The sequence below is a fragment of the Primulina tabacum genome, chromosome 10, assembly GCF_025594145.1.
Source record: "Primulina tabacum isolate GXHZ01 chromosome 10, ASM2559414v2, whole genome shotgun sequence".
In the NCBI taxonomy this organism is placed as follows: Eukaryota; Viridiplantae; Streptophyta; class Magnoliopsida; order Lamiales; family Gesneriaceae; genus Primulina; species Primulina tabacum.
In genome coordinates this window covers 9,251,890-9,269,391 of record NC_134559.1, presented here as the reverse complement: position 1 = coordinate 9,269,391, position 17,502 = coordinate 9,251,890, and positions in this window count along the sequence as shown.

Genomic DNA, 17,502 nt, shown 5'->3' with positions numbered 1-17,502 from the left:
TTTTTCCTTTTGAACTTGAGTTTGTTTATTCTTGAGCCTACTTAAAATATTTTCCCAACAATGCACCACCCCCCCCCCCCCCAGCCTCGAAAAATAACCCAACAGAGTGTCTAACAAAATGGAAGCAGCTTTGTCAACTTTCTCGTGGATATCATTGGTGAGTTGGGGATGTTGTTGCTACATGATCATGTTTAACCATTCATTGGCCAAATTGTGAAATTGTTTGATGGTCTTGATTGAATTCTGGAGTTTTTGTGATGTGGGGTTGCTCTTTTTTACGTATCATATACCTCTGGTTCTGGTGTTGGTTCTGAACTTGCCAAAAAAATAACTATTATGTGTGGAATCGGCACATAATTAGGAGAAAAGTCCAGATTATAAGTTGTTGGAACGTTTCATGTTCGCAATCTTGATTTTGATGTTAATAAAACTTGTTATTGTGTTTCTAACATATTTACTCAAGTGTGAAGTTATTAAAACAAGAAGCAAACTGAAACTGAATTCTGCACAGAATGAATTTCTGGCAAGCTTCAGTATTTTGATGATATCTCTCAACTAGGTGATTCAAATGACAATCCGCTAAATTTATTGATCAGAGAACTCAATTTTGAACAAGTCGTATTTCACGTCAGTTGGGCAAAATCGGATGTTATCAAAGTCTAATGGATCGCTGAATTACCGAACTGATTGCACGAAAACAGCAATCAATTGGATATGCGCAGTTGCGGTATTTTGGTCATATGTCTCAGCTCGTTTATTGGAATCAAGCGATTCAGTATGAATTGAAAAGATAAGATGATGATCTACATATCATTTTCAGAAGTTAAAATCTGAATCCAAGCCTAAGATGTTGATAAATGACGATGAAGCTACTGGTTGTGCACAGACTGAAATCAACTAGGCTGATTTTAGCTGACCAACTGAACTGAACTGAAATAGACCAGCTCAAACTGAACTGAACCAAACCAGTTGAACTGAACCAGATCAATTGAAACTGAACCGAACCAGTTGAATTGAACCAGCTGAACTGAACCAAACAAGTTGAACTGAACCAAACCAGCTGAAACTAAACCAAACCAGCTGAACTGAACTAGTTGACCAGAGTTGACCACTCGGGAAAATGTCCAGCAAGGAGAATTTGACCGTTGCAATTTCAGAAACAGTACATAAACTTTCCAAACGGTCATAATCTTGTATCTAACGTATATATCATTGTTGGAGCCAATAAATACATCTTGAAGATAAAACAAAAGCTTTTGAAGGGGATTCAAAGCATGGACAGTTAGCATAAAAAAATCAGCTAATTAATAGCACAAGCCCTTGTGTAAGGATATATTTGAGATGTACACTGTCAATGATAACTTCCTCACGCACAGTCATTCACATATATACAAGAGAGTTGAACTTCAAATATTAGTTGAGTGAGTCTTGCACAAAGACAATAAACTTGTGTATGTAGTCTTTGCATATGAGCTATTAAATAATATGTTGATTGTGAGGTGTTGTCTGCAATATTGAGTGCTAGGAGTTTAAATTAGGTAAGAGATAAATCCTAAGTTGAAATGAGCTTGTACAAGGTGTATAAATCAAAGTCTTCTAATGGATCCTTCCCAAGAGGAAGAAGTGGTGACGTAGGAATATTTGAAGTCTCCGAACATCCATAAACAAATTCGTGTCTATTTATTTATTGCATTTATTTATCATTTTCACTGTTTTAAAGATACATTATTGAAGCAATTTAACTGTTATTCAAATGCCAAAATAATGCATACCAAGTGCTTGATAAAATGCTTCAACCAAAATATTTTTACTCATTCAACTTGCATATATTTTAAATAGTTTACAAAATGTTTAATCGATTTCTACGAAGGATTATTTCGAGTATTTTTCGCTTTGTTTGAAAACCAAACTCGATTTAATTCATCGGTGTTCAATATTTCAAGAATCGAGCTATTCTAGCTCAACGATTTTCTCCCAAATCGATCTTGTCACAAGTAGAAGTAGAAAAAAGAATAAGTTAGTGGCCCTTTTCTAAACCGAGCATGGCCAGTTGCATCCAGTTCAACCATAGCTGGTGCGCTGCTTCGCAGCTCTGCTTGATGTAGTAACTAACATCAACCGTAAGAGCTCACTCATGTTTGCCCAATTTACTACTTCATCAGTGATTGGTTCAACTCCCCCTTCAACCAAGAGTATTTCTTTGACTACCCCTGTTGCGACTTCTGTCACTCTGCACGTTCATTCTCCATCCTCTATGGCCATTGGTAAATTTATTGCCTCTTTCTTGAATCTTATGCAATATCCTCTGATTTTTTGATCTATGAAATTAATCAATGTTATACTTGAACTTGTTGTGAAAGATGATTACCTTTTATTTCATATTTGCATATGTAGCTTCCAATCTCACATAAGTACAAAGATATGTATGTCCTTGGCAATCAACTCTTCACTCTCTTTATTGGGCATCAAATCCCCACTCTTTTTTCAATAATAACAACAACAACAACAACAATAATAATAATTTTATTATTATTATTATTATTATTATTATTATTATTATTATATAGTGTTAGCATGTTTGCTCGTAACAGGTATCACTGGATTGAAATTGACCATGGGTTGGCCTCACTTCCCTAGTGCACTCGACACTTAAGCCTTGGTGTCATTTGGGGCTTCTTGAAACACATGTAACTTTTAACTCTTATGTACTCTTACGTGCCCTAGCATGCTGCATCCACTCAAGAAGATTCCCTTGTCCCTCGCATTTATGCATTGCACTTCAGTCGGGCCCTTTTCTCGCATACACATATGTGCATTTGCACTTCAGTCAGACTCATTTCCCACACAGATGTATATGCATTTGCACTTAAGTCGGACCCCTTCCCCACATACATGTTTACTTTCTGTTCTTGTATGTTGTGGCTCCGCTTTATATTTGTTGACTGTTGGTTTCGTGTTGTGGATGATAGAGGTGGAATGAAGATGAGTTTGTATGTGATGTTGTGTATTGGATGATGGGAAGGAGTTTCTATTTGTTTTTAAAACAAAACCCAACTCACTTCAATAGTTTCTAGCAAAAGCATATGTTAGCTTCAAATTCTTCGCTCTCTATTATTTCCTCACTGACTCCCTAATGAAACAAGATACCTCCAAAATGATGAAAATTGCCTACTAGCCCATTTAATTTGATCAGTCTCATTATTGAATCATAAACAACGGGTACTTACATCAGCGACCCTAAGGCCTGCATCACATGAAGTCTCAAAATAAAGAATTAAATATATACAAAAGTGAACAGTAAGCATACTCTTATATCAAAACAAAACTTCCACGCCCTTCTGTTGTTTGCACAGTGTTCTCATTCTTTGTTGTTGTCTGGTTTGGCGAGCTTTAACTCCCAACTCTCTAGAAATCTTTCCAACCTTGTTTTGGAAGCTGAAATCCCGTCCCATGTAATTAATTTCCTTTCAAGTAGCCCAAAAGCTACTGTGGACTCGAATTTTCATTATTCAAACAAAATTCGGTCCCTGAAAGTGGCTGTAGAGTCCACTTGGTTCTCCATATTTCACAAGCAAGTAGTAAAACAAAGGTATTCCAAAGTGGCCCAAAAGCCAACTCTCCGCTGGACATCAACCTCTCTACTTGCTTTACTCACTCGCTCATTCTATTTATTCCCTCACACTGGAAAGTACAGCTTTAGGTACTTGTCATTTATGCATCTTTTGTGTGGTTGGCCATCTAAACTTGATAGCCAATATGTATTTCCGTCCAGGGTCTTGTGCTTCGTGTTGGCCATCTTCCATTTGAGATGGCGCAATCAACAATTCATCAACTTGGAGTTCATCCTCTTCGTATTCTTCTTCTTGGACAACATCAGTTCAATAGGTGTCTCATGCTTCCTCTTCCTCTAATTTTTTCAATACTTGTTGTACATGCGCCTTCCATATAGAGGTTGCAACTACCTCTTTTCCTTTTGGGTCAACTCAATCATCAATCTCTTCAATTGGTGGCTGAATTATCAGCCTAGGCGGCACGATAATTGTTGGCTTGAAGATTCTTTCCTACACCGAGCTTAGAGTTAGTGTTTTCATGTACACTGGAATTTTTTTCTTACTCTTGCTATGAACTTTGATGGACCCAAAATCCTCATTGTAATATCTAGCCTCGACTGCACTTGCACTAGTTTGAAAAGGTTGTCCATCCATCCGCTTCCACAACCTCCACATCATCCATTTTCCAAAATAATAATAGTTGGTGCATCAAGGATGAGATGCACTGGTTTGCATGGATCCAATCTCTGCCTAACAACGCTTGGAATTTGGCGGACAAGTTTACCATGAAAAATGTACACAAAGATGACATACTCCCCACAATAACATCAGTGGGGAACACCCCAATGGTTTTGGTGGTTTTCTCTGTAAATGCAGCAACAGTAACTTCTGTAGGAATTAAGTCTTCGTCAATTTTGCCCAAACTTTTTAACATTCTTACCGGCAGGAAAATCACAACTGACCCATTGTCAATCAAGACCCTAGACACTGGCTTCTCATTTACATGGGATTTGATGTACAACGACCTTATGTGCTTGGTCCTGGCCTTTGTGGGCTTCTCAAGTATCACTTGTTTAGGCTTATTTGGGTAATCATCTTTGACAATCACTCTTGAACTCCCTTCAAGGAGTTTATTTGCATAATCTTCCTTTTGCATTGATTCTTTGAGCGTCAACTCTTCATTCTCTTCTTCCGTCATTTTAAATCTCTTTGGTAGTATTATCGCTTCTGTGGCACAATCCATAGTGATGTGAATTTCTCCAACACAAAAATTGATTGTTTTTCTTCTTTAATCATCATATTCACTTAACAAATCATCATCATTGTCAACTAACTTATCCTCAGTATTTGATCTTCCAAACTTGGACTTACTTCCCACCTAATCCCTGGTGACTACAAATATCAATTGTGGGTTCATTTCTCAACTTAACGGACTCTTCTCTTCTTGCAATATCTATTTCTCTCAACATTCGTTTCTTCTGAATCCTAATAAGTGGCCTAGGGAACTTTTTGTGTTGGGCCACTGTCCAAGACTCACTGAACTTGCATCTGGTAGGAAGGACGTACCTAGGCTTTGCTCCCTTGCCCTCAATCATTTTTCATTTTGAGACTTCATCCACACGCCGCCCTCTATCTTGGTCAGCCGACTTTTTCTTGATTTCCATCTTTTGCGACTCAACTCTATATGGGTTTCTCCTATTTGAGTATCTTTCGTGATGAGTGTGAGACGACTCCCCTCTGAACCATTGATTCTCAGGAATTGGTCTCTCAAAGAAATGTTGGTTCCTTGGCCTAGAGGCCGTGGATTCACCAACACTTCTGGGGAAACGCTACTGGAATGTTCTTAGTCGATCAGTACTATAACTTCCAGTAGCTTCAAACTGTTGACCCTTCAGGATCCATCATTTCTTAATTATTCGATCTTTCACTGCAAATGATCGACTTCTTTTCTCATTGAGAAGATCCCTTCAAACCTGTCATATTCACATTAACATAAGATACTGGGGGAAAAGGATCATCATCCGATTGCCATGAACTCTTGTTTGTCAAGGAACTTCAAGACTCCCTTGTTAATTTTGTCCTGCAAAATTTTCTTGAAAGCCCAACAAGATTTAGTAGCATGATTGTTTTCAAGGAACTTCAAGACTCCCTTGTTAATTTTGTCTTGCAAAATTTTCTTGAAAGCCCAACAAGATTTAGTAGCATGATTGTAAGAATTGTGGTACTTACAATATTCTCGACCTTTTAGCTCTTCTTTGGGCAGCATCCTGTGATCCGATGGAAAAGTGGTGAATTTTTCTTTTACATGAAAATCATATATGTCATTTTTTTGGAAACATTGAATGTGTACTGCTTGTCCTTGGGAGGTTGGGTGGTGCTCTTCTTCTTTGACTCGGTGGATTTTCTCTTGATTAAATGGACTATGCACGAGCCATTCGATCAAATTTCGGCCAGCGCAATCTCTTTCACTTCCTGGTAATAAGAGCCCATTGTTGTTTTCTTCTTAGACGACTCTTCTGTCAATAGTTCCTCGTACTCCCCAACTTTTGCTGCAAGTTCAAAGAAATCTCAAAATTCCATACTCTGAAACTTCTTCTACAGCTCAAAGTCTAGCCCCTTTAGGCTATTTTGACAAACTCAGGTCTCTGGCATAAACACCTTGCACCTGTTCTTTGTTTTCTTGAACCTATCAATGAACATATCAGTTGTTTCTCCTTTTTTTGAGACATCCTTGACAAATCAGCGATGCACACCTCAGGCTCGGTTCGGTAAAACTAAGAATGGAATTGCTTCTCCATATCTTGTCAATTTAAGATTGAGTTTCGGAGAAGTGCGGAATACCACGAAAAGTCGTACCAGTAAGGGTATTTGGGAACAATCTCAACTTCAAACTAGTAAAGTATTCCAAGTTCGCCAGCTCCCCACATCTTATAGTAAACTTAGCAATGTGCTCAAGGCAAGATTTACTATCTTCTCCAGAAAATAGGCAGAAATCTGGTACCTTGTAACCTATGGGAAATGGATTGTTGACACCTATGTGGTTGGAGTATGGCTTGTGAAACTCTAGGCGACCAATTCGCTCAAGGCCGGCCCATACATTTCTTGCACAATTTCTCTCATCATATCAGGATCGATCATTGCTGTATTTCTGTTGGGGAGCGGATGGTGATAATAGTTTGTCACCGAGTCTGAGCCTGTGTACTGTAACCATCATTCCATCCTTGAAAACTTACATCAACTCCTTGATAACCCAAGTATGGTATATCATCATGCATTCCTGGTTGATACAAAGGATTAGTAATCACATAGACTTGATTGACATGTTGTTTCGAACCATCTGTACTCGGATATGGCCGAACTCTTCTACCTAAAGTTTCCTCCCTTTTATGTGGTGGTATGTACCTTCCTTCCTGTTGGTTTGGGAGTGCGAACTTTGGGCGGTGAAGATTGTCATCCTTGAATGTCACGCTCCATGTTCGAGTTCAGTGAATTGATTATTCCCCTAATCAGCCTCTTTGATAGTGGTATTTTGCTTCCCTCGGACAAACTGATTCGGTTTAATCAAAATGGTCTTCAAACATTCAGTCATTGCCTTAGATAATGCATGTGAAATTTCCTCAATCTTTATAGAAGTCAATTCTTCCATCACACTGTTTGAAACTTGATTGTGTGTAGTCGGAACATGGAGATCCACTTCTTCAACTTGGGTTTCAACAACATGTTGCTCTGGATGTGGAACCTGAGTTCTCTTTTGATTAGCCAAAGACACCCCACTTTCCTGATTGACGTTTTCTTTCCTCCTTTGCGGCATATGGTCCCACCGGACGTGCCAAAAATTTTTTTGCACAATATTTCGATTTGTGGGCGTGTCAGATGAAAAGATGCACCGATTTGTGTAAAAACGGTAAATATCTAACTTCTAAGAAACAATGATTGTAGATACTGAATTTGACCGTCCATTATGATTTCCTAAACAAATATAACGCTAAAAAAAAAAACTAGAGAAACACTACTTGAAATTGAAATATAAACTTCTAACATTATCTATATTTTCAATAAAATGTAGAAATTCAAGAAATATTAACATAAAACAAAGAACGTTGCTGAAATGTGAAATGAAATGACTCGAATTAATGAAATCTAAACTGAAAACTATGAAAAATGACAGATTAATGCTATGAGAATTCTGCAAGGAGTTTGCTAGAATTTGTGCGAGAGATTGTGTGTTTCTTCTTTGTAGCCGAGGACCCTTTTTTTCCTAGCAATTGTGCGATGCTCCACGATAACTCCTATAAGCACATCCTTTGACCTGCTCAAATAAATTTAAATTATTAATATGTTTATCTTTTTCTTTTGTTTTTTTCCTTTTGGACTTAGATTTGTTTGTTCTTGGGCCTACTTAAAATATCGTCCCAACACATGGTTAAAAACTAAAATTTGATAATTTAGATAACCAAAATCGTAAAATGACAAAACTACAGGATCCAAATGCATTTTCCCAAAAAATTATATAACATACATGCTAGTGCTACCGCTAATTAATTTTAGGGAAAACTAAAATATTACCTCTATATATATATTTTTGAATTATTTCGGTCCTTTGTATTGTCAAATTTGAGTTTTTTCCGATATATTTGTTATTTTTGCAATTTTGGTTTTTCCCGACATGATAATGATATCGCACCTATGTGGCACATATGTGGCTTTGACATGACATTGATATGTGGAGTGTTTCATCAACATTTCCAATAAAAATTAACTAAAATTAACAAAAATTGAACATTATGAGCCAAGACTGAAATTTTACAACGTACAAGACCAAAATTAAATTAAAAAAAAAAAACAAACAAAACCAAAATTACAGTTTTCCTTTAATATAAATTTAATTATAACCTACACGTCATAAATCAAATATTTTACAAATATTCTCAGTATAAATAATTTAATAAGACCATTTTAGTAATCTATAATATCTATATTATAATTATATGATAGTTTGAAAACTCGGCCTTAACAAATACTAATAGGGGTGTATTCAATATAGGAAATTTATTGACTTTTAATTACTTTTGTAGATTTTAAAAATCTAGATGTATTCAATTAAAACTTTTACATATTCTATAAAAGTCTAGTGGTATTCAAAATAGACTTTCATAGAGTTTTAAAAAGTCAAGTGGTATTCAACATTGACTTTTAAAAATTCTATAAAAGTCTATAGGTATTCAAATTTTCCATAGACTTTTAATAACTTCATGAAATTCATTAACATACAAACATTAAAGCCTAAGGTACAACTATAAATTGTAAAAAATTGTATTTGGTTAAACCCAAAGATTTGGATGGATTTTTAAAACTTTTAACTCATACACAAGCTATTTAATTTCCTCTTTGTTGCTTCACATCACATATCTTCTTATATTCTCTCCTCTCATCTATCTCTATCACTCTATCAAATTTTCGAAGTGTATCTATATATATATTTTCATCTTTTCTTTTCAAAATTTTCATTTTTTGGCTGATTGTTCATTTATAATTTTTTATTTTAATATCACATGAAATTTTGAATTGTAGAATTGATTTTGTGATTTTTAAATTATTATTTATACAAATTAATGTAATATTCAATAATAATAAAAGATGATCCAAAAAATGTTGCTTAATTCTTAATAATTGAATAGTCTCATAACAACCATGATTTTTTAAATTCATTTTAGTATTTTCAATTAATATATAAGCTATGGTATTTTATACAAAATTATATTCACACAATAACAATATTCTTTTCACATGTATATTATCAATTTAAAAATAAGGTTACAGATTAATCAATTGATGTATTTTAAAAAATTTCCAAACATGCATACAAACCCACATATATACACATGTAAGGATTAAATGATTTAACTTTTAAATAAGTAAATTTATTTATTAATATAAATATTGAAAAATAATTTAAAACTGAATATGTTATATATGTCAATTAATTATTGGTTCCAATAAATTAATAAAAAAAATAATATGTTATGATTAAGTACAAAATCTATAAAATTTTATAAAAAAAATCCACTAAAGTCTATAAAAATCTTGCAAAAAAGGCTACATAAATCTACATAAATGTGTTTATAAATCTGTGAGATTCTGTAAAAGTCAATAAAAATCTATCAAATCCATAAAAGTCTATCGTTTGAAAAAGTCATTAAAAATCATCAAAAATCTGGATTGAATACACCCCATTAAATGTTTGGTCTTTTGGTAGAATCATATTTCCATATGGTCATACTATTCCAATTCCACAAAACAAATTATACAGATATTTGATAAGTCGCTAAATTTCATAGACAAAGTTTCACATATTATCCACACACACATATATATATATATATATATACATATATATATATATATATATATAATATTAATATATTATTCACTAACCACACTCACATATGTATCTACCACTGAGATCGCATTCATCTATTAGACGTAATGCAGCATATCAAAATAGTGCATCAATTAAGTGAGTATCAAATCAATAATGTGCACAAAGATATATATATATATATATATATATATATTATATAATAATAATAATAATAATGCATCAATCTCTTAGAGTAATTGTCACTGTCATTTAACGAATTCACAAAAGTACTCCTTTCAATAAATAAATATTTTGATAAAAACATCTTATGTTATAAATATGTGCGTGTGAATTATCGTGTGGTAGATTACTAGTATATTATTATTTGTCTTGTTTGCATCTTATTTTTATGGTTATTCATTGAATTATTATTTGGCTTGTATTTTGACAAAGCTAAAATATGTAGAAAATTGGTGAAAAATTCAACAAATTGATGTCACATAAGCAAAACACTCGAGACTGTCCGGGAAGATGGAGGAAGAATGGTCAAAGTTGAGTTAAAAACCAAGAAAGAACTTACGTGTGTGCACTGGAGTGTGGATTGAAGGATTTCAATGTAAAAAATTTCTGTCAAACGCAGAGGTGGGCAAAAATATCGAATTTTCGGTATACCGAGTTACCATACCAAAAAATACCAAATTTATCGAAATTTTTGGTATATACCGAAATAATATATATAAATTAAAAAATATATAATATTTTTAAATAATAAAGTTAAATTTTTAAAAAATATAAGATTGGTATAAAACGATATATATCGATATCGTACAAAAAAAAATTGAACTTCTGTTTGGACTCATAATGTTGGAATAGTCCAAATCAAAGTTCAACTCGATTTATAGTTAAGAATTTAAACTGTTGAGAAGACTTATCTCTGTCGCATAACCTTACGGCTAGCTAGAGGACCGTGATGGGTCTCGACTTGTTAAAAAGCTGACAGCCTTCAGAAATCACAGGATCTCAGACATTGTTACAAAGATAGTGGATGAAGAAGTCACACTATGTTGCGGTTGAAGTTTATTGGTGTTCATTGATTTCTTGGATCTCTAGACACACGTTGCGGTTGATGTTTACTGTCTCGATGGATTTGTTTTGTATATATATTTCTTTATCTCTGTGACCGTCTTGAGGGATTTGTTTAGTATTGGTGATCAATGGCTTTAGAATTACAAGAAAATGAATTTTTTATATATATACTTTCGGTAATGACGATATTTTAACGATACTGTACCAAAACTTCAACATACATCGAAAATCGGTACGATAACGGTATTATTTTTCTCATACAGATATTTTCGGTACGGTATACGATATCCGAAATTTCGGTACAATATATCGTATCGACCAGCTCTAGTCAAACGTAAATTACAACCCACGCTGAGTGTGGGTGTACCTCTAATCATTGGTTTCACAAATCCTGAAAAATTATCCTGCTAGAATCTCGAAAATTTGGGGAAAAAAATCAGATCTTTTCAAATCTTTATCTATTGGAATTTGATTTTCCCCTGTCCAAACATATTACGAAATCTATGCATATTTTTTAAGGCTTTTTCATGGAAATATAAATATCAAAGCCCAAAATTTCATTAAGGATTTTTTTGGGAGAAAAGAAACACAACTCCGAGGGAGATTCACATCATCCACGCTGGATTTATATATTGATTTATTTATTTGCTTCGAATTTATAGAGTAGTTTCTTTTTTTTATTGAGGTCACGATAGGGCTGAGATGATACACATTTTGATATTAGGTTTTGATTCAATCTAATTACTGATTGAAATTTGTTTTATTATTTCATGTGAGAAATCTGGCCGATTATTGCAAATTTGTTTTTTGATATCGAACCGAAAGACTCGAGATTGAATTTTAGCTTTACAATATCAATTAACGCGTGGTTTAACCGATTAGAAATAATATTTGATTTTAGTGTGTGATTTTTGGCGAAAATCGTGAAATCATAAATCCTAATGTATTTTTATTTAATCAAATTCAAATAGAACAATTGAACTGCTAAATAAAAATATATTTATTAATTCTAGAACTAGGTTAATAAATAATTTGTGGAATTTTACCGTAATTATGCATGATTTTCAATAGGTTATTGAATTGGAATAGTGTCACATATTTGAGTCTAGTATTGTTATGTGTTTTGGTCAATTTACTTGAATTTTATTAATTCATAAACTAATCTTTGTCGTCCAAGTTGATTTGATAAATTCATCAAAACAATATTAGTGAAAATAACAAAACAAAATTCCTTGACACTCCAAGGAATTAAAATGCATCAAAATAAACCAAACTAAAAACTAGATGTATAAATCGAAGTTTTTTAAAACAAATAATAGAACACTCTTCTATCAACACTATACGTCAGCGTTATTCTTCACGTGTCTTCAACACCAATCAGCAACACGGAATAAATGTGAATCAATCACTCAAATTCTTCAACATAAAAATCTTCAACTCTGATCTTCGGGTAGTTCAGAGAATAATTTCAGCAGATGCGTAAAAATCCTCTCAAAGTCGTCACTGTTCTTCTCTCAATATTCTATATATATAGGTCTCCATAACTTGATCTAATTATATTTCCATAAGAACAAAATCCTACAAACATGGAAACAAGAGTTTATTAGGAATAAGACTCTGGCCAAATCTAAGATATTATATCTTAGGGATAAATACAAAAAAAAAAAAAATCATAGGGGATAAATACCAAGATTAGATTAGGTCAACCAAGTCTAGGAATAAATCTCATTATTAGATCAAGTCAAATTAGTCTAGAAATACAAAACTCTTATTTTTGAATTTAAATAAAGGACAAAGATTAATTAGGAATAAAATATTCCTTTCAATCTCCCTTGTTTTGCATTTCTGGACACAACATTCCAAAAACTACACAAATGATCATCTTTGCATTCACTATAGCTCCCCCTGAGCAAAAGAATATCTCCCCTTGAATAAATGAGTATCTCCCCATAAGTTAAACAAGTTAGCACAGTTTATGAGATAGGTGTTGTTTACGGTATTGTCAACACGAGTGCAAAACACAGTGCAAAACATAAAACAAAAGAGAGTTTTATACCACCTGGAACCCAAGAAACAACTCAAACTTAACATGGTGACAAATTAAAGCTACGAGACCAAAACAAAAGAGGAAACAAATCAGGCTTGTCTATCATTCTCCTCAGGGTCCTCTGCAGCTTCTACATCATCGTCATCATATTTATCTTTATCAGCATCAGCACCAGCTGCACCAGTTTTTGTTTTTGTTACTCCCCCTTTGTGTCCATAATGGACTGCAACTTCCAGGAGCAATATGTATTGAGCTATCTGATCTTCATTGTGCGCAGTCAACTCCTTAGCATTATGAACTTTCTTCAATCCAAAGTCGATTTGCGCCTGCAAAAAAGAATGAGACACAAGAAGATAACCCTGTGATCTTGTGGTGGAGGAGGAAGTGATGTTGTCAACATCAGTGGCAACACCAGCTGCAGACCAGGGAAGATCTAATTTCTGATTTCCCTTGAAGTAGGTCCATCAAGTATTCATCATCTTCCTTGACAAAGCCTTGCGACTCTAGAATTCCATAGATGAGTTATGGGAATGGGAGTCGAGTGGACTTCAGTCCACCTTCTGCAAATTGAAGGACAATTCTAAACACTAACTGTCCAAATTCGAAAGGGCGACCACACCAATATCAAACAGAATAAAGGCTTGCGGCCTAGTGATCACTGTGGTATTGGAGGAGGAGGTCCAATTTCGAATGGTTGTTTTGTGCAGTACAGAATAGAATGACGTTAGATTTGCATCAGCCAATCGATGAGGTCGAACCGGAAATCTGGTGATGATACCACCACCAGTCAGTATGTCAGTGATATCATCAATATCAGCAGGAGGAAGGTCCTCTGCAACAGACGAAGTTCGGTAGTATTCGTTAATAATCTCGGTGGAGAATTAGTAAATAGCATCTCGCACAAACACACGTCCGTACCAAACAGAATTTACATCTCCGATAGCAGCAGTGAGGTTGCAGTAAAATTACCGCAAGAGCCTCTTCAGATAGGGCATGACATAGGTCACCATTGCGAGCAATCCTCAAGTTGTGCGGAAGGAGATCAAATTTCGCCTTTAATAGGCCCTGGTATCAACATTCCTCTCTTCAATGAATTCTCGACGAACATACAGATGTCATCTTGTCATGGCATCCTGAGATTAGAAGGCATTGGATAAGGCATCAGTTCAATCATAGTTTGTACCAATGGTGTTGTCAACACCACTGACAACATCAGCTGCACCTTCATTCTCTTTAGCGGCTGTTTCAGAATCAACATCAATGGACTCTACGTCAATATCTTCTTCATTCTCAAAATCTAAATTGGATGAAGGACTGGAGGCTGAAGTTGGGCGATTCTCCTCGAATTCTCGAGCCATCTCTTCATCGAGCTCATCATCAGATTCATGTACTGTTTCCTCTCTGTTTTTGGCTTCTTTGAGGCTACTTAGGAAGTCGGTCCTTAGAGAAGGAGACTTATCGATCTTAATGGACCAAGTAGAACTGAAGTAAACAAACTAAAGTTCTCAAATGAATTTATAAAGTCTCAAACTGATAAATTGAAAATTGACAAACTGAGCGTTACCAGATCTGAAGAACTGAATGTGTTATTCACAGAACTGGTACAGCTTAACAGAACATTGAACTGGAACGTTCAAACTGAAAGGAGATCAGTTGGAACTGATGTAGTCTAGCTGAACTGATCAGCCGAGCAGTTTGACTCCTGATCAATTAGTCACGTCATAAGTTTCAATTTGAATATCAGTAGATAAATTGATAGTCCGTACAAAAGTAGAACATATGAAGCATAACAGTTTGATACATCGTACCTCTATCAGAAAAGACATTTACATGGATTAAAAGATGATTCAACAGATATTAACCAATAAAAGAATTCAATGTGACCATTAGAATCAAAGACTATATATAAGGTCCAGGAAATTCGATCTACATAAACCGGCGATTACCAGGAAAAATATTTTTATTGAATGATTAATTTTAATTAACTAATTTGAAGTGTTTTAAGGGTATTTTTAGAACATTGGGCATTGATAAGTTTTTTTACTCGACGGGTCATATTTTTAATCGATACGCAAATTTTAATTATTCGGAGGAGTTTTTGAGGGATCGGGCAATATTTTCAAAAATGTACATAAACGAAATATTTTTCGGGAGCATTTTTGGGCTTTAATGGGTTTGTTTTAATGCTTAATGGGCTCAAAACCCTTTTTAATCATTTTAAAATTTAGATTAATCCCATTAGTGCATGTTTTATTTATTTAAATCCTACCCTAGCAAACCCTAACCCTATTCCTTCCTAGTGGCCTCCCCTTCCCTCCCCATCAGCAGCCTCTCCCTCACGTTTTTGCAGTAGCAACCAGCCCCCATCGATTTTCCTCCATTATTTCTCAAGCAAGTTTCCTCCCCGCTCCTCCAGTGCTTCCCCAACGCGCATTTCTTCGAGTTTGTGAGCATTTACACGATAATGCATGCTTGTATCCCATATCTCATCATTCACATTGTATATGCCGCCATGTTTGTGTCAGTGTGTGTTGAATAAGTGAGCTTTGCACGTTAAACTTTCTTTTATGCATCTGTTGTCATAATTTCGCAAATATTTTGCATATAACTCACGACTGTTGTGATATTTGTGCAAGGGGACTGTCGAGGGGGTTGCTAAGGGGCTGAGCATGTCAAGGATTAAGGGACCATTAGTGTTGGTGTCGAGTATCCCTCGAACCATGCAAGGTTTGATCGAATTTAGGGTAATTTTGGGGTGTTGGCGGCTAGATCGGGCAAGGGGGAGACGATCGGCTGCAGTGGAGTCAAAAGAGCCATGGTCCAGTCCTTAAGGGGCCTGAGACGTGGCTCATGATGGCTCAACCGTGGCTGGTCACACTTTATGGGTCAATCGTGGTGCTTGAAGCCGAGGGGTGGTCGGGTGGTTTTGCTTGTGTCGAGTGTTCTTGCACGACCGAACTCACGCGCTGAAGGTGTGACTAGTTTGGCCCAGCAGGGTGCCCTTGTTATGTTCTTGGCTCTAAGAGACGTTGGTTCAAGGCTTGGTCGGGTTGGCTAGGTCTAGGAGCGAGTTATGGAAAGTTGGTGCACTAGGGTTTTGGCTTGCTTGTGCATCATAATTTCCAGCAGCTTTTGGTTTTAGTTTGGGGGTCATAAGGGGTCTGGAATTATTGGTTTAGTGGCTGGTCTAGTAGAGTTAAGTCATGGTTTGAGTTGGGAAAATTTTGGTTAAGTTTCGGTTTGATTCGGGTTAAAACCAGGATCCCGGTCCAAGTTTTAAAACTAATCGTGTAAGTTTTGAATCAGGCTCGAGTTTACGCCTAAGAAATGCTTATAAACATGTTTTGGGATGTTTTAAGGATTTTGATAAGCTTCCGGTCAAAATTTAGAGGTCCAAGAGTAAAAAGATCATTTTTGGTTTCCTGGGGCAAAATGGTCATTTTGCTCCCCGAGTCGAGATTTTTTGTCCTGGCAGCTCTAAGCATGATTTTTCATGTTTTTAAATGTTTATGTATCATGTACAAGATTTTTATGTAAATATGAAAAATACATTGCATGCTTGGTTTCAAAGAAAATTTACATATATGCATGATTTTATTAAGTGATGAATATGATGACATGTTTTGAATTATAGGAGTTGCTTGTGACTAATACGATGACACGATGACATGTAAGGCTAAGGCTTGGTAGACATGTAATGTTGTCGCTGATGTCCCCGCCGCCGGGTACCGGGTTACACGTAGATGGATCCATCAACTGACATGATGATACGAAAGTCACAACTAATGAACGAAATTCAATTAAAAGAAATGAACATGTATATGATGTTATGTTGAGATATGTTGTTACACGTATGTTTTATTGTGTTTACGTTTACGCTTTAAAGATCATGAACTGTATTTTTATTACGGTACTTTTCATTGTTGCCTGTATGGGTATGTACTTGGTATTAATGTTACAAGTGTGTTGAGTCTTTAGACTCACTAAGTGTGAATGATGCAGGTGAGCATGTCGATGAAGAGGCTGGAGGTGCCGAATTCTGAGTAGGCAGGGCTGGATGTCCGCATATGACCCGAGGACCATATTTTCCACACATAACGTTTTATGAGTTTTGAGTAGATTTGATCAGTTTTATTCGCTTGTTATGCTAAGTTAGGGTTTTTACTTGTTTATTATTGATGGTCATGTTGGAAAACTTTAAAACTGCAGTATTTTATTGTCATCTGATTACGATTATGTTTATTAAAGGCGTATTTTTCAGCAGTCCTGCATGCATGCATTTAAATGTGATTTTTGTGTATTAGGTTTTTTTAAAAAAAATGTAGCATTTTTTAGTAGTAGACGTTACACTATATATAGCTGATTAGTTTAGTTACGAAAAAGGTTAACAATTACGAACAACACCAACAACAAGATCGAATCAGTGAGTTGCGATTCACTTTCGATTTTATTCATTT